We start from the raw sequence: 19069 nt of genomic DNA, 5'->3' as shown, positions 1-19069 counted from the left end.
AAGCTCCATTCCAAACCTCCTAAATTAGAATCTAATCTGCATTAGAAAAATATTCCCAGTGAGTTTGAAATCACGTTAAAGTTGAAGAACCACTACATTAGGGCAAAATCCAAACTCCCTTACATGGCTGACAAAGCCCTTCACAAACTAGCCCCCACTTACCTTTCCTGTTGCCTCCCTTAGCAATTCTCTTCTATCCAACTCACCACAATGCTTCCTTCCATCCAGTTTTTCAAATGCCTATTTTCTTTTCCTGAACACTGCCCCCCAAGCCACCACCCCGACTCCTTCCTTGCTAATCCCTACTCATTCTTTATTCTCCAAAGAAACTTCCCCTGGTAGATTGAGATAGGTGTTTCAACTAGGTACTTTAATGACACCCTAATCTATTATACAACTTCTGACACTATTGTAAATGTCTATATCCTCCAAAAGACTAAGCAGTCTAGAAATAGGAACTGTTTTGTCTGTTGTTGTATATACAACACACACAAAAATATCACACTAGTAAGTGCACAATAAACATATAATGAATGTCAAGGGGGAAAATACCCAATTACCTAGATAATTTTTAGTTTTTCAACTTCCAAGAAACCTAGTTATGGAAACCCAGGCTGAGTGTAATAAAAAGATGTATTCAGACAGTTACTTGAACAGTTACGGAAGTGGAGGCAATCCAAAAGGCAGTATCTCAGAAAGCAAATAAATGAATAAATAAGATAGGAGCAAGATGCTTTGAAATGGGGAAAATGTGGAAATATGATGCAAAATGTCTATTCTAGAAGGAAATACGCAATCTTAGGAATTGGTAGTTCAAGAAGGAGTAAAGAATATTATGCTTTTTTGTTCTCTTTCAAGGATATTTCTTCCTCCTCCCTCCTTTGTTTCTTTCACCTATAAATTAATCTTACTTAACAGAGAAGGTTTCACACTCCAAGCAATAAGAATTGCATTTTTAAAATGCTGTTACACTCTGTATAGCTGCTATGTGGAGAATGAAATAGATTTCCAGAGCAGAGACTAGGAGACAAGCAACAGTAAACCAAAAAGCAATCATAAAAGCCTGGACAGAAACAGTGGCAGTGAAGGTAGAGAGGAGGGAATGCATTGGAGTGATATTAGAGAGGCAGGGTTGATGAAATGAATAATGAACTAAAATATGACTTTCCTGGCTATTTTTTAAAAATATTTTAATATCTGATTATATTCAACATATAGCTGAGAAAATTATAAGTAGTTAACTTCAGAATAATTACATGAGTACTATAAAGAAAGAAAATAGTGTTTGTGCTACGTCACATTTCACCTCGAGATTTAACCAGGAAATTACTTTTAAAAATTAAATCCCTGATATATTCTATTTTAACTATAAATAAGAAGAATCTAACCAAAATATCTTGTGGCTGGATTCCATCTTCTAGAGCATGTGTTTTTCTATCTTTTATTACCATGATAAATATCTTTTACTACTATGATACTGTAATAGTGAATTTTATTTAGGACTCTAATTAGAGCTCTACCTTGAAGATTCTTTAGAGAAATATTAAGTCTCTTGTATATTTCAGGAAAAATAAATCTCCTAGCCTAACTTCAAAGGCATTCTAGAAATAAAAGGAGGTTTTGTCCCGGAAAATAAGTTCCAATAAACTAAGGCATACTCTGTATAGGCTATTGTTCTATTAGGTACGACCAAGTTCTGGTTAACTCAAAACTACTTATTACCTAGAAGAGTAGCAAAGTTTCGAGTCCACATCATTTTGCTTCCGTGTTCTATACTGCCAAGAAAGTGTTAAAACATACGTGCACTTACAAGCACAGCCAACATTACAATCTACTCTCTTTAATATTTAAAGAAATAAGATAAATAATATATAAAAGTAGGAAAGATATAATTTCCAAATAAAACAGATTCCTTTAAGTTAAACAAATTTAGCTTTAACACACATATACACAGTAATACATACCTCATTGCAGGAGGAACTTCTGCTTCTAAGCTCTAACTATGTAATTAGCACCAGACTAGCCTTTCACCTATAAATAGTGATGAAAGTGGAAAACATATGTAGATGACTATTCTCAGACAGAAAACAGTTATGGCTGGATGACAGATAGTGCTTAGAGAATTGGCAGCGCAGGACTACAATCTTTGAGAGAAAAGAAATTCATGAGGTAAGCCCTATCATCATGCTGGTTCTCTGTCTGAAAAAAATTTTCTAACTGCAATGCAATAAATTAGAATCCAAAGTTTGGGCTTTCTGGTTCAGAAGTAATTCTGCTGAATTGAAGAGGCAAATATCAGATTTCAGAGAAGCATAAAAAACAGAGCCATCTGTGTGGAGATTGTTCTCAAATTCTTGGTCAAGGATGTACTATGCACATGCAGAGCAACACAACAAAATGCTGACCAGAGAGTAGCTTCCACAGAGTTGAAAATGTAACAGAGACACTAGAGGTCAAGAAGTTCTAGGAACCTCTAGAAGTATGGTTTGGCAGTAGAAAGACCTTATGCACACCTCCTTAACACCTTGTTAATTCTATATACGTTCAGCTTCAACCAAAAGCCAATTTTGGGAGTAAGGACCAAGCCTTAGATTAAGGCCTACATTAATTTACCCTAAAACAGATTGAGTCCAAGTCCTAAAATATCCTCAAAGAAGATACAACAGGGAAGAGGGAAAGATGGCCCCCTAGACACAGCCAGGTGGAATAGCTGCCACCCAGGGCCCGAGATGACTGGCACATTCCTAGCATATCTACAGCGGGAAGGCACTAAGAGTGCATGGAGGGAAGACACAGAAGCTTGGAATCCTGCACAGGGCTGCCACACACCAGGACTCATTCCTGGCCCCCAGCAGCTTCAGGGGAATGTGTGAGTTGAACTGGCAAAGAGTAACCCACTCTTGCCACAGGGCTCTGGAATCCTGACAGGAGGAAAACCCTTGACCACCATGAACACTCAAGTTGATAGGGAGAGCAGCTTAGAGAAGTGACAGGGGCAATAAGCCAGCTGATGTGGAGCCCAGAGGGTTTGGTGCAGGAGCATCTGTTGTGGAGCACAGACATGGACGCCCATCCCCTTGGGCTCGACTTGCTTCCATAGGAGAAACTGTCAGTTTCTAGAGAAACTGTCAGGGCTGAACTTTGCAGATTAGTCTTGCACATCAGATGGGGCTGGATGAATCTGAGTACCACTTATCCTGCTGGCCCTTCCCAGGGCCCTAGCCTGGCTGCACCTGCTTAGAGGGCAGCCTTGAGTGCTGTAGGGGCCTATATCATAGTTCCTGCACTAGCAGACAGTGTCTGACTGTCAGATAACTCCAGTGGGGCAGCCCTCTTGGCCAGGCACCAGCCTGTCTGCTCCCCCCGCACACTGCAGCTTCCCCCAGGTCTATAGCAACCCCCTAAATTGCTTTGCCAGAATGTATGTTTCCAGACTGGTTTTTCCCTACTTGCCCCACCAGCACATGGATGTGCATGCACCCTGCCCTGCCACTGCTGCAGCAGGAGTGCAGTCTGCTCCCCACACCATCCCCAGGCCAACTACCATTGCAATTGGAGACTTGGTGGGCACAAAGCCAGCCTGCCCTGGTACTACCCCACCCTTGTGCTAAGACTGCTACTGGAGTGAAACTAGGCAAAAAGAACAGCAGCCCCTCCTCTGCCCAGAGCAACCACCTCTGACTGCAGCGTGCAAAGAATACAACCAGACCAGCATCTGCTAGTGCCCCATCCCCATGCCAACATCACCACCAGTGCAACTGTACACATAGTCACTAGCAGAGGCCCCGCACCCCCAGCTATGCTGCCTCCCTCATTGTGGTGAATGCCTGCATGGAGGCAGGCAACCCAGCATCCACCAGAACCCTGTCATAGCCAACAAGTGTGTAACTCCACATGCTGCCACTGCTGCTGCTGCCACTGGCACATGCAAACAAGGATGAATCCAAGCTGCCACCACACTATATAATTCTTTGGCTGACAACAGCTATCAGAGTGTAATAAGAAGTAGTCTGAGAGCACCCTGGCCCACCCAACACAGTGGATTCCTACCCTCAAGAAGTCAGAGAACTAAGTTGGGGTACAAGTCCCTCAGAGTTAGAGCACACAGTCCAGGAGTTGGAAGCCAAGCCTTGGCCTCCTAAAATCTTTCAGAAATGAAGGAAGTTAGCTGAATTTGCCTTGTACCTTAAGGTTTGATTAGACAAAAGGACACCAAATAGGATAAAAGAAAAAAATTCAAAGGTCAGCAACTTCGAAGACTGAAGGAACATCAACCTACAAAGATATAAAAGAATAAGCACAAGAACCCTGACAACTCAAAAAGCCAGAGTACCTTCTTTCCTCCAAATGATTGCACCACATCTCCAGCAAGAGTTCTGAACCAGGCTGAGAAGCTTGAAATGACAGAAACAGATTTCAGAATACTGATAGGAATGAAGATCATTGAGATGGAGTACATTGAAATCCAATACAAAGAAGCTAAGAGTCGCAATAAAACAATGCAGGAGCTGACAGATAAAACAGCCAGTATAAAAAAAAAATGGTAACCACTCTGATAGAGCTGAAAAACACACTACAAGAATTTCATAATGCAATCACAAGTATTAACAGCAGAATAGACTAAGCTGAGGAAAGAATCTCAGAGCTTGAAGCCTGGCTTTCTGAAATCAGACAGACAAGAATAGAGGAAAAAAGAATGAAAATGAATGAACAAAACCTCTGAGAAATATAGAATTATGTAAAGAGACCAAGTCTATGACTCTTCGGTATCCCTGAAAGGCAGTGTAAGCAATTTGGGAAAGATATTTCAGGATATAATCCAAGAGAACATCCCCAACCTAGTTAGAGAGGCCAACATTTAAATTCAGGAAATGCAGAGAACCCAAGTAAGATACTTCATAAGAAGATCATCACCAAGACACATATTCATCAGATTCTTCAAGGCCAAAATAAAGAAAACATTTTAGGCTGGGTGCAATGGCTCATGCCTGTAATCCCAGAACTCTGGGAGGCCTAGGCAGGTGGATCCTTTGAGGCCAGGAGTTCAAGACCAGACTGGCCAACATGGGGAAACTGTCTCTACTAAAAATACAAAAATTACCCAGGTGTGGTAGCATGCACCTATAATCCCAGCTACTCAGGTGGCTGAGACATAAAAATTGCCTGAACCCTGAGGGTGGAAGTTACAGTCAGCCAAGATCATGCCATTGCACTCCAGCCTAGGCAACAGAGTGAGACTCCATCTCAAAAACAAATAAATAAACTGTTAAAGGCAGCTGGACAGAAAGGAAAGGTCAGATCATCAGCAAAAGAAAGGCTATAAGACAAAAGGATTTAAAGCAGACCTCACAGCAGAAACACTGCAAACCAGAAGAGATTGGGAGCCAATATTCAACATTCTTAAAGACAAGAAATTCCAACCTAGAATTTCATAACCAGCCAAACTAAGCCTCGTAAGTCAAAGAGAAGTAAGACTGTTTTCAGACAAGCAAATACTGAGGGAATTCATTACCAGTAGATCTAACTTGCAAGTGCTCCTGAAGGAAGCACTAAATATAGGGGAAAAAAAGACTGTCAGTAGCCACAAAAAAACACACTGAAGTACTTAGACCAGTGACAGTATAAAATAGCTTCATAAACAAGTCTGCCTAATAACCAGCTAACATTCTGATGACAGGATACTCTTAGCATTCAATGTTAACCTTGAACATAAACAGGCTAAATGCCCCAATTAAAAGGCATGGAGTGGCAATGTGGATAAAGAACCAAGACCTATAGGTATGCTGTCTTCATGAGACCTATCTCACATGCAATGACACATACATGCTGAAAATAAAGAAATCGAGAAAAATTTACCAAGCAAACAGAAACAGAAAAAAGCAAGGATGGTAATCCTAATTCTAGACCAACAGTCTTTAAACCAACAGAGATAAAAAAGACAAAGAAGGGAATTACATAATGGTAAAAGGTTCACTTCAACAAGAAACCTTAACTGTCCTAAATATGTATGCAGCCAATACAGGAGTACTCAGATTTATAAAGTTATTGGAAACCTTCAAAGAGACTCAGACTTCCACACAATAACAGTGTAAGACTTCAACACCTCACTGAGAGTATTAGACAGATAATCAAGGCAGAAAATTAACAAAGATATTCAGGACCTGAACTCAGCACTGGATCAAATGGACCTGATAGACACCTGCAGAGTTCTCCACCTAAAAACAACAGAATATACATTCTTCCCATCATCACATGGCACTTACTCTAAAAATCAATCACATTATCAAACATAAAACAAATAGCAAATGCAAAAGAACTGAAATCATAAAAATCACTTTTTTGGACCACAGCACAGTCAAATTAGAAATCAACACTAAGATTTGCTCAAAATCATACAGTTACATGGAAATTGATTAAAAGTCTCCTAAAAGATATTTGGTTGAATAATGAAATTAAGGCAGAAATCAAGAGAAGTTCTTTGAATCTAATGAGAATAAATATACAACATACCACACTCTCTGGGACACAGCTAAGGCAATGATAAGAGGGAAATTCATAGCACTAAATGTTCACATCAAAAAGTTAGAAAGATCTTAATTTTACAACCTAGCAATCACAACTAAAAGAACTAGAGAACCAAGAGCAAAGCAATTCCAAAGCCAGCAGAAAACAAGAAATAACCTAAATCAGAGCTAAACTGAAGGAGACTGAGACACACACACACAAAAAAAAAATCCAAAAAGATCAACAAATACAAGTGTTGTCTATTTGAAAAAAATTAACAAAATAGTTTCCTAGCTAGACAAATAAGAAGAGAAAGAAGATCCAAATAAACACAATTAGAATCAGCCAAGGGGATATTAGCACTGACCCCACAGAAATGCAAATAACCATTAGACTATTATGAACACTTCTATGTACATAAACTAGAAAATCTAGCAAAAAGAGGTAAATTCCATAAATTCCTGGACACATACTCTCTCCCAAGACTGAGCTAGGAAGAAATTGAATCTTTGAACAGACAAATAAGAAGCTCCAAAATTCAATCAGTAATAAATATTCTACCAACCAAAAGAAAAAAAAAAAAAAAAAAGCCCAGTGCTCAATGGATTCACAGCCAAATTCTACCAGCTGTATAATGCATTGGTACCCTTCTTACTAAAACTATTCCCCCAAAATTGAAAAAGGAGTACTCCCTAACTAATTCTATGAGGACAGCATCACCCTGATACCAAAATCTGGCAGAGATACAAAAAAGAAAATAATACTTCAGGCTAACATCTATGATGAATATCAATACAAAATACTGGTAAATCAAATCCAGTAGCACATCACAAGCTTATCTACCATGATCAAGTAGGCTTTAATACTGAGATGCAAGATTGGTTCAATGTATGCAGATCAATACATATGATTTGTCACATAAAAAGAACTAAAGACAAAAGCCACATGATCATCTCAATAGATCCAGAAAAGACTTTCAATAAAATTCAATACCCCTTCACATTAAAAGCTCTCAATAAAGTAGGTAGTAAAGGAACATACTTCAAAATAATAAGAGCCATTTATGACAAACCCACAGCCAACATCATACTGAATGGGCAAAAATTGGAAGCATTTTTCTTGAAAACTGGCACAAGACAAGGGTGCCGTCTCTCACTACTCCTATTCAACATAGTATTGGAAGTCTTAGCCAGAGTAATGCAAATATCTGGCAGTCTTTGTTGCAAGAGAAAGAAATAAATGGCATCTAAATAGGAAGACAGGATGTCAAACTATCTCTGCAAATGACATAACTCTATATCTAGAAAACTCCATAGTCTTAGACCAAAAGCTCCTTAAAGTGATAAACAACTTCAGCAAAGTTTCAGGATACAAAATCAATGTACAAATATCACTTATAAGTGGGAGCTAAATGATAAGAACACAGGAACACATAGACGTGAACAACAGACACTGGAGCCTACCTGAGGGTGGAGGATAGGAGGAAGGAGAGGAGGATTCGCATATACCAACAACAGCCAAGCTGAGAACCAAATCAGAAATGTAAATCTTATTCACAATTTCCACAAAGAGAATAAAATATCCAGGAATGCAGCTAACCAGGGAGGTGAAAGATCTCTACAAGGAGAACTACAAAACGCTGGCCAAAGAAATCAAAGATGACATAAACAAATGGAAAACTATTCCATGCTCATGGACAGGAAGAATCAATATTATTAAAACTGTCATACTTCCCAAAGCAATTTACACATTCAAAGCTGTTCCTATTAAAATACCAATGCCATTCTTCACAGAACTAGAAAATAACTATTTTTAAATTCACATGAAACCAAAAAAGAACCCTAATACCCCAGGAAATCCTAAACAAAATCAACAAAGCTGGAGGCATCATGTTACCCAACTTTAAACTATACTACAGGGCTACAGTAACCAAAACAGCATAATACTGGTAAAGAAAAAGACACATAGACCATTAGAACACAATAGAGAGCCCAGAAATAAGGTCACCTACCTACAACTATCTGCTCTTTGGCAAAATCTACAAAACAAGCTGTGGGAAAAGGGTACCCTATTCAATAAATGGTACTGGGGTAACTGGCTAGTCATATGCAGAAGATTGAAACTGGAACTCTTCCTTATACCATATACAAAAATTAATTCAAGATAAAGACTTACATGTAAAGCCCCAAACTATGAAAACTCTGGAAGACAACCTACGCAGTACCATTCTGGACATGGAACTGGGCAAACATTTCATGACAAAGACACCACCAAAAGCAATTGCAACAAAAGCAAAAATTGACAAGGTTTATTTAATTAAATGCAAGAGCTTTCTGCACAGCAAAAGAAGCTATAAACATAGTAAGCAGACATCCTACAGAATGGGATAAAATATTTGCAAACTATTCATCCAACAAAGGTCTCAAATCCAGCAACTATAGGGAACTTAAACATCTTTATAAGAGAAAAGCAATCCCATTAAAAAGTGGGCAAAGAACATGAACACTCTTCTAAAAAAGACATACATATGGCCAAAAAGCATATGAAAAAAAGCTCAACATCACTGATCATTAGAGAAATGCAAGTCAAAACCACAGTGAGATACCATCTAACACCAGTCAGAAAAGCTATTATCAACATGTCAAAAAATAAGAAGATTGTGAGGTTGTGGAGAAAAATGAATGCTTATACACTGTTGATGGGGGTATAAATCAGTTCAAACATTGAAGAAAACAGTGTGGCAATTCCTCAATGTCCGAAATGCAAAACTCCCATTTGATCCAGCAGTTCTATGACTGGGTATATACCCCAAAAGATGTAATTTGTTCTGTCATAAAGACCCAAGCACACATACATTTATTGCAGCACTATTCACAACAGCAAAGACATGTAATCAACCTAAATGCCCATTAGTGGTAAAATAGATAAACAAAACGTGGTAAATATATATCATGGAATACTATGTGGCCATACAAAAAAGAATGAGATCATGTCTTTTGCAGGTACATGAATGGAGTTGGAGATCAACGTCCTTAACAAACTAATGCAGGAACAGAATACTAAATACTGCATGTTCTCACTTATAAGTGGGAGCTTAAATGATGAGAACACATGAACACATAGAGGGGAAGAGGAGACACTGGGGCCTACCCAAGGGTAGAGACTGGAAGGAGGGAAAGGATCAGGAAAAATAACTTGTGGGTACTAGGTTTAATACCTGGGTGACAAAATAATCTGTACAACAAACCTTCATGACACAATTTTTCCTACATAACAGACCTGTACATGTACCACTGAACTTAAACAATTCATGCATTTTAAAATTAAAATTAAAAGGAGATAGAGTTTAATGATTGACTACACTAGTAAGAGGAACTTGGGAAACACCCTGGGTTTTCCAGAGATTCTCCCTAACAAAGTATAAAAATCAAGTCTACACAAGACTAATGTGGCCAGTTGGTAAACTTAAGTACATGCATGCTAAAAAAAAAAAAAAAAAAAAAAAAAAAGAGCCAGTTTCTACAGTTGTTTTATCAACAATGTGCAGCACACATGAAAAAAAATGGAGACATATTCTGAGGAATAAACAAATTCATACAAAGTGCATTTTCTAGTTTCTCACTCGTTAACAATTGTCAACCAACACAGAAGAGTTATACGACCAAATGTGGGAATTTCTTCTGATACACCAAGCAAGCAATCATTTCTGCAGCAGACACCAGCTTGGTGTTCTCAATTCAATTAAATAATGACCTACCTGGAGATAGAATTTATTGGTTGAGGACTCAGTTCCACAAGACTACCCCCTTCGGATGTCAAATCACAAGCCCAGGTATCTAGAACTGCTAACCGACTAGCTTCTAGTTGGGATTCCTAGAACCCATTCTGGGTTTGATTAATTTTCTAGAGTGGCTTACAGTACTCTGGAACACTTATACTTACCAGTTAATCATGAAGAATATTACAAAGGATATGGATGAAAATGCATAGGGCGAAGCATTGAATAAGGGGTGTAGAGCTCCCATGAGTTTCCTGGGCACACCACCTCCAGAAACCTCCATGTGCTCAGCTATCTGGAAGATCTCTAAATCCAGTCCTTTTGGATTTTCACAGAAGCTTCATTACATAGGTATAATTGATCATATCGTTGGCCATTGGTGTTAACCTTCATTCCTCCTCATCTGCCTGCAGGTCAGGGATGGATCCGAAAATTCCATTGTTCTAACCTGCCTTGGGCTTTCTGATGATGAGCCTACATTCTGAAGCTAGCTCAGAGCAGCCAGTCATCCCTCAATTATTAGCATATAAAATAAATCACTTTGAAGATCCTAAGAATTTTAGGAACTGTGCGCTTATAAAGAGCATTGAATACCAAATATGTATTGCACAATATTACACATACATAAACCAAAATTTTGCTATGTGTAGTTAAAGAAGAAGTCTTGGCATGGTGTCTCACATTTGTAAGAAAAAAATAGTAAGTCCATAGAAACCAACCCTAAAATGGCCAAGATAGTGAATTTGGCAAAGACTTTAAGATGGGTATTAAATAATGTTCAAGGAACTAAAGAAAAAGGTGCTCCAAAGTTTAAAAAATAATCATAATGAATAAACACATAAGAAATATGAGCTTAAAAATAAAAAATATAAAAATGAACTTGGAGAATTTTACTTCTGTCTACAGATTGCTGTCTGTCCTGCAGACTCTGGCTGAGCAATGGATAAAAGAATACTCAGACACAGGTACGCATGTTCAAGAGCAGCTAGGGGACTGCTGGCACTAGTGGCCAAAGAGAATGAGTGGAGTTTTACCTGTTTTTACCTACTTCTTGCCCTCTGCCTCAAAGTAAGAGAACAGCTGCCTTCAGCTTATTCTTCCCAGAGCTATGCAAAACCTTCTGACCTTTCAAGAAGGTTTGCGTTCTTTCCCTATAATTTCCTCCACCACTCTGACCAGTCTCCCACAATGGATAATTAAAGGCAACAGTAATTTCCCTTAATAACTAGAAAACCCAACAAAATACATAAAGCAACAACTGATCCTAGATATTATACAATAGAAAGTGACTATTATTGTTATAGGTAGTGAGACAGGCAATAGCAGGGCAGAAGAGGGCTCTTCCTCCACCCACTAGAAATGTTGGGTGATGGTTCAGCAATTATCACATTGCCTCTATAAAAGTAATAAATTGGCAGCTGGTGCCAGGAAGAGGTCCACACCTGTTGTACTAAAATGTTAACTGAATGCAGATGCTAAAGAGAAGCAACTTCCCAGGCATGTGCATTAAGAGACAAAATGGCAGAGTATGACATTCCAGGGGCACCAGAAAAGGGAAGAAAGCCTCAGATAGACACGTGTACAACTTCCTAAACATACTGTGCAGGCTCACCTGCCAAGGGTAAGGAGGGCACTGCGCATGTGGGCAGTCCAACCTAATGGAAGAATCCTGAGAAAGGGGCCAGCTTATAAAGTCCTAGGATCATAATTAAACATCATGCTTGTCCTTCAAGTCACCTGCTTGGGTCTCTTCCAAGCACACTTTCCTTTCTTTCCTATTCTAAAGCCTGTTTCAATAAACTTCCACTCCTGCTCTGAAACTTGCCTCAGTCTCTTTTTCTGCCTTATGCTCCTCAGTCAAATTCTTTCTTCTGAGGAGGCAAGAATTGAGGTTGCTGCAGACCTGTACAGATTTGCCACCAATAGCTCAGTTACTTCTTACTAGCAATATTATCCCTTAGCAAAGACGAAGTAAGACAGATAATTGTCAGAGCTTATAGCTTGGAGGCATTTCTATGACACATCACAGAAAGGGTCCACCCTATCAGAGTTTTTTAGTTTTACTGAGTTACAGAGACAAAAATAAGAGTCCAGGAAGATAACGACAGAATTTGTGGGTGAGAGTATTAAAGAAAACAGAGTTGGAGAGAAAGAGAGAGAAAGCACACATGTGTAAGAGAGAGAAAGTGCACAACATGAATACATGATCATACTGAAACTCATACATAAAGGGTCATAAATCTTTAATAATATATCCAAACTGGAAATAATCTAGATATACACAAGTAGAGGAATAAACTATCATAAATATCAAAAATACTTAGCAATAAAACAAAACATTAAACCATGATATATGCAAATGAACAAATTTCAAAAACATGCTACGTAAAGGAAGCCAGGTACAAAACAGCATATAATTTATGATTCCAGTTACATGAAGATCTAGAACTGGCAATATCAACATTGGTGGTTGTTTGATGATGGGGGCAGGATGGTAGGTAGATTGACTGAAAAGGGAATAGGAAACTTCCCACAGGTATTGGAAATAGTCTGTCTTGATTGGAACAATAGTTACATGAGTAAATAACATTTTAAAAAACTACACACATAATGCAATTACGTCAATAAAGTTTATTTAAAATAAACTTTAGTTTTTTTTTATTTTACTACACAGTGGCAAAAACCAGTATAAATGTGTGATTTGCAACATAATAAGAAATATATAGTCCATTTCTACATGCATTTTCTGGCACAGAGCTTCTAAAACTCTTATAATTTCCTGAGTGATGGAAGTGATAGGTGCATCTTTTGTTCTTATGTTTGGTCTTTGACCCCAGTTCCTGACACAGAGCACCTAATCCTTTGGAACTGCCTGGATGATAGAACCATCTTCTGTTCCAGTAGGTAGCTTTTGGTGGTCTCCTGGATTAGGGCTAGCTGCCAGAAAGACCAAGCCATTCTTAGAAGCTTGAAACTTTTAGTTCCACCCTCCGCCTCCATGCTCCAGCAGGGGGACAAGGGCTGGAAGGGGACAAGGGCTGGTGACTGAGTCAATAATTGGTCATGCCTATGTGACGAAGCTTCCATAAAAATGAGCTTCCAGGTTGCTGAACACATGAAAATGTGCTGGGAGGATGGCAGTCCTAGAAAAGTTATGGAAACTTCTTACTTTTTCCCACATACTTTGCTCTATAACTGTTCATCTGTATCCTTTAACATAATAAAATAGTAAACATAAGCATTTCTCCAAGTTGTGCGAGCTGTTCCAGCAAACTAACTACCCTTAAGAAAAGGATCACCTGATCTGCAGGCAAGTTGGACAGAAGTTGTGGGTAACTGTCTACTAGTGGTTGGCTTCTGAAGTAGGGACAGTCTTGTGGAACTAAGCCCTCATCCTGTGAAATCTATCTCCAATTAAATAATTTCAGAATTGAGTTAAATTGTAGGACACCCTGTTGCTGTCTGCTGGAGAAGTGCTTTGTATGTGAGGAAAGACCCCCACTGATTTTGGTGATCAAAGTGTGACAGTGTTGGCTGTATAGGAGAAGAACATGTTTGTTTTTGCCTCACAAAGCGATACCAGCTTCTCAGCCAACTTGAGAAAGCATTCGTTTCCAGAGAGGAAAAGTTAAATCATTAGGTAGAGCAGTTATTTGGTTGACTAGCCACATTTTTCCTTCCCATTTTTATTTAGATTTCTCCGATATGGATCTGCCTTCCTCAACAAAGTAATCAAAAATATGTCAAGGAAAAAGGGTTAATAGTAAAGTACATGGAAAAGGAAATATTAACCACGTTGGTTACACTGCTACTCTCTGCCATTGATACCCAATGAGCTGAACTAAAGTCAGTAAAGCCACAGACCTTATAAGCACTTGGTTCTTAGTTAAGCCTTAGTTTCTTCATATAAGCAGATCATGATTGAAACAGATGTTAGAAAACCCACAGTGACTCATAGTAATTCTAAATTTTAAAACAAATGCATCTTATTTTTTTGAACAGAGGATTATAATTGATAGTATACATCTTTATAAATTACGCATATTAAAGTTTAATATACTTATATTTGACTTTCATTTTTTTATTAGCACAGTTTGAAGTGATCCTTCTCGAAGTAGATTATACTAAAAATTTTATATTTAAAATATAGGTATTACCTAGGAAGTTGCATTTTGTAAGTTTTATATGAATATTTCTCACTTTTTCCTCTAGAGAAGCATGTATAACTTATAGTTAATAAAATTTCTCTTGATCTTGCCAAATATAACATTTCAAGCTTGTCAAGTATAATCATAGAAATACATTTGGTATTATTCAGAGAGACACTCTGAAAGATTTAAAGTAGAAAAAAAAAAAACTTGATTGAGATCAATAAAAATAGCAATGATTGAGTGAAAAGTGAAGTTTGTAAATTGCGATTCTATTTCATAAGTTTCTTAAAATGTTAGCATTTAATATAAAAGAAGCAAGATTATCTCCAAAAATTGCAGAATATCTAAGTATTTATACTACAATGATAAAGTACAAATATAAGTAATTATTTTAATAACAAGTTTCCACAGTGTGCTTTAAATATCTATTTTAAGGAAAAGTTTAAATATGAATTATATCATCAGCAAGGATAATTCTAAGAAAAAAAATCCAACTATAATTTCTTATTATAACATCTACAATGTGTCAGGCAGTGCTGTAGATGCTTGTAATTTATCAATGAAAAATAAAACAGATAAAGATTTCTGCCCACATTAAGCTTATATTCTAGCATGGAGAGAAAGATATGAGTAATAAACATAAAAAATGAGTAAGCTATATATTATGCTACAAGTTAATATGTTAGAAGCTATTTTCCTTACGGAAAATAATGAAATAAGCAAGCCAGTGTAAGAGAGATCAAGAGTGTCAGGGTTGTGTGTGTGAAATCATATCCTAATATTCGACTACACACATTTTTCTATTAAATACTTTAACAAAACATTTTATGGTGCAAAATTTTAAGAATACAATATCCATAGACATCCTCTGACTCAAGGTTTATTGTAACAAAATAAACATTCCAATGAATTGTCAGTTTCTTTAGAATTACAATGGAATGAAATTCTACTTAATTTTTCATACCTTACATATAATTAGAAATGCACCCAAGAATAATTGAATTTACAAAACAGAATGGAGAGTGACATCATCAAGCTGACATAAGAGAACAGTCTTCACCATCCTTTCACAAAAAAATCAAATATAGACAGTTATCCATAAACCAAAATAGCCCTCAGAGGCCTCAAGGGCTCATTAAAGAATATGCAGCAACATAGTTGGGGGGGAGAATTATATCCACACAGAAAGAACTCTTAGTGAGATCTACATTCCTATGATACCAGAAGACAGCTAGGAACAAAGATGAAAGGCAGGGACTATCTATTGATATCAGCCATGCAGTGGAAAACACTGTGGACCCCAGTGTCTGCACTGCAGAAGACACTAGAATCTTTTACCACTAAGGTAACCAACAGCCATTCTCACTGGGAAATCCCAGAAAGGGAGATTAAGCTATACATACTCTACCCCAAGAAACAGCTTCTGTTGTGTCACTTGGGGACTGGAGTTCCCACTTCTCCTAACCCTGTATGTACTCAGGCCCTTGTATGTACATGGCTGTCCCACAAGTGCTCACACTCCAGAACTAGGTTCTGGATGTACAGTGTGTCCTCCCAGGTCTGCGACATCAAACCTATTACCATAGCAAGTCAGTCCATGCTCCAAGCTCCAGAGTAAAGGTCTCTCTGAGCATGTCCATTCTATGGGCACCAGTAAGCCACCATAGACAGATAAGCCTTCCCCCAACCTCAGAGCTGCTATAACTGTCTCATGCCTTTCCTTCATTTCTTGACTCTCCAATTGCCTCACAAGCACTTGTGACTTGCATACTGTTACCAACGTGGCAGTGGGGATACCTGTATGTTAGTCACCTGTACGTTACCATTACCACCCCAGACCCTAGAGTCTTTTCATATGCATACATGCTTCTGACCTCATTTTCTGGTTGCTTCATGGGCACCATTCATCAGACACCGGTGCCACTACCAACCACAACAAGAAGGCCCACAAGCTGTACACAACGTCAAGAAAGATCCCCACGGCTGTAACTTCTCCAGTGGGAGATAAAGAGATTGGGAAGATGTTAGCTGCTATTGCCACCAAAGACTGCAACAACCCTTACTGTTACTATGAATGACAACAGAGTTGACTACTGAAGATCCCTGCAAACTTTGTCAATATTGAGTTCAGCTGACAGAGCTGCAGGGACACTACACAGCTGCATCTCACTGGTACCAGCACCATTATTTGCCCCCAGCCAGCACCTTCACATCCCCCTCAGGCTTCCAGGCTTTCTGAGTGCCTACGCCCTGCTCCCTGCTGGCAGATGACCCTGGGATGCCCATATGAACCTCACATCCTCCCCATGAAGCACAGGTACCGCCTACATTTTTGCTGGGTAGATGGCCTTGTGTCAGGGATGGCTCCCCTTGGTTGGTTATCCTTCTGCTGAAGTACACATCCTCACAAAGGAAAAGCCATGCTTTATTTATTCCCCATCTACCACAATGCTTGGCCTCACACAGTTGACCTAAAAGACATCAGATGGACCAGTGGACAGAGGGCAAGTGGTGGGATGAATGAATGGACTGATGAACTGATAGAAGAAGGATGGACAGATGGATAGAAAGGATAGATAGAAAGAATGACTCTGTAGGGGAAGTCCTTTCCATACCCAAACTACCCCATAAAGTCTGAAAAAAATTGATTTCCTTTCCAAATGCACAGACATCACTATAAAGCAATAAGAAGCATACAAAACTAAGGAAACATATAAGCACCAAAAGAACAAAATACTTTTCCAGTAGCTGATACCCCAAAATGGAGATACACAAAGTGCCTTATGAATAATTCAAAGTAATTGTTATAGGTAAGCTCAGTGAGCTTCAAGAAAATATACAGAAACAACTAACAAATCAAGGAAACAAAGTGAGAAATTTAACAGGTGAATTCTTTTTAAAAAGCTCTCAACACATTTTGGAGCTAAAAAATGATATAAATGAAATTTTAAAATACAATAGAGAGGATTAATAAAAGAACTGCTGAAATAAGAAGAAAAACAATCCATAAACTTGAAGACAGATTATTTAAAAATATATGAGGAGAAAATGAATGAAAATGAATGAATAAAGCTTATAGGGTTTATGAGATAGCATCAAAAAAAGCAAATATTCAAATTATAGGAGTTAAAAAAGGGGAAGAGAGAAACAAAGTAACAAAAGTATTAAAGAGATAATTCCTAAATTTTTTTCCTAAATAAATATCCAGGTATAGGTAAGTCAAAGGTCTTTAATCAGATTCAATCTGAACAAGATGATAGCAAGACATATTATAATTAAACTATCAAAAAGACAAAGATAAAGGACATCCTGAAAACAGCAAGAGAAAAGAAACAAGTGACATGTAGATCACTTTGGAGCAGATTCCTCAGCAAAAATCATGTAGGCCAGGAGAAATAAGATGATTCAAAGTGCTGAAGGAAATCTATCAACTATGAATAGTATAACGAGTACCCATTTCTAAAGTTTCCTTCAGAAAGAGATAAATGCTTTCTCAGAAAACAATAGCTGAAGGATTCTATCACTACCAGATCTGTCTTACAGGAAATTCTAAAGGTAGTTGTTCAAGTTGAAATAAAAGGATACTAATTAGTCACATAAAAACAGCTGGAAGTATAAAACTCACTAGTAAAAATATATAAATTCAGAACACACTACTATAGTGATGGTGGTGCATAAATCACTTACATCTTTAGTATGAATATTAAAGGACAAAACTAAAAATAGCAGCTATAATAGTTGTTAAGAAATAAACGATATGAAAAGATATAAATTGTGACATCAAAAAAAATACAAGAGGGTGGAAAGAAAGTGTAGAGTTTTTGTATGTGATCAAAGTTATGATCAGCTTCAAGTGGCCTGTTACTACTGCAGATGTTTTATGTAATCTATGGTAATCACAAAGCAAACACTGATAGATACCCAAAAGATAAAAGGTAAGGAATAATCATACCATTAGAGAAAATCCTCTAATACAAAGGAAGACAGCAAGACAGGAATAAAGATCTAAAAAACAGAAAATAATTAACAAAATGACAGTAGTCAGTTTTTTGCTATGAATTTAGTGTAAATAGATTTATTTATCCAATCAGAAGACAATAAATAAAAAGATATGTTCATAGCTTGGAATAAATAATATTGTTAAAATATCCATACTACCTAAAGTGATCTAGATTCAATGTAATTTGTATCAATATCCCAGTGACATATTTTTACAAGAATGGAAAAAAATGCTAAAATGTATATGAAACCACAAAAGACCTTAAAAAGCCAAATTAATCTTCAGCGAAAGAACAAAACTGAAGGCATCACACTATGTGTCTTCAATATATATTAGAAAGCTATAGTAAACAAAGTAGCATGCCATTGCTATAGAAACAGATACATAGAATAATGGAATACAACAGAAAACAGAGAAATCTACACATTTAAAGCCAATAAATTTTCAAAGACACAAAGAATATACAACATGAACAAAATAGTCTCTGACAAGTAGTGCTGGGAAAACAAACATCCACATGCAGAGGATAAAACTGGACCCTCAACTCACACTATATAAAAATCAACTCAAAATGGATTCAAAATTTAAATATAAGAACAAAAACTGGAAAACTATTGGAAAAAACAGGGGAAAAGC

Source organism: Aotus nancymaae, unplaced genomic scaffold (genome assembly GCF_030222135.1).
Source record: "Aotus nancymaae isolate 86718 unplaced genomic scaffold, 86718_ANA_hifiasm-v0.15.2.pri h1tg000064l_1, whole genome shotgun sequence".
Taxonomy (NCBI): Eukaryota; Metazoa; Chordata; class Mammalia; order Primates; family Aotidae; genus Aotus; species Aotus nancymaae.
The sequence above is the reverse complement of the archived record's forward strand: the minus strand, read 5'-3'. Positions refer to the sequence as shown.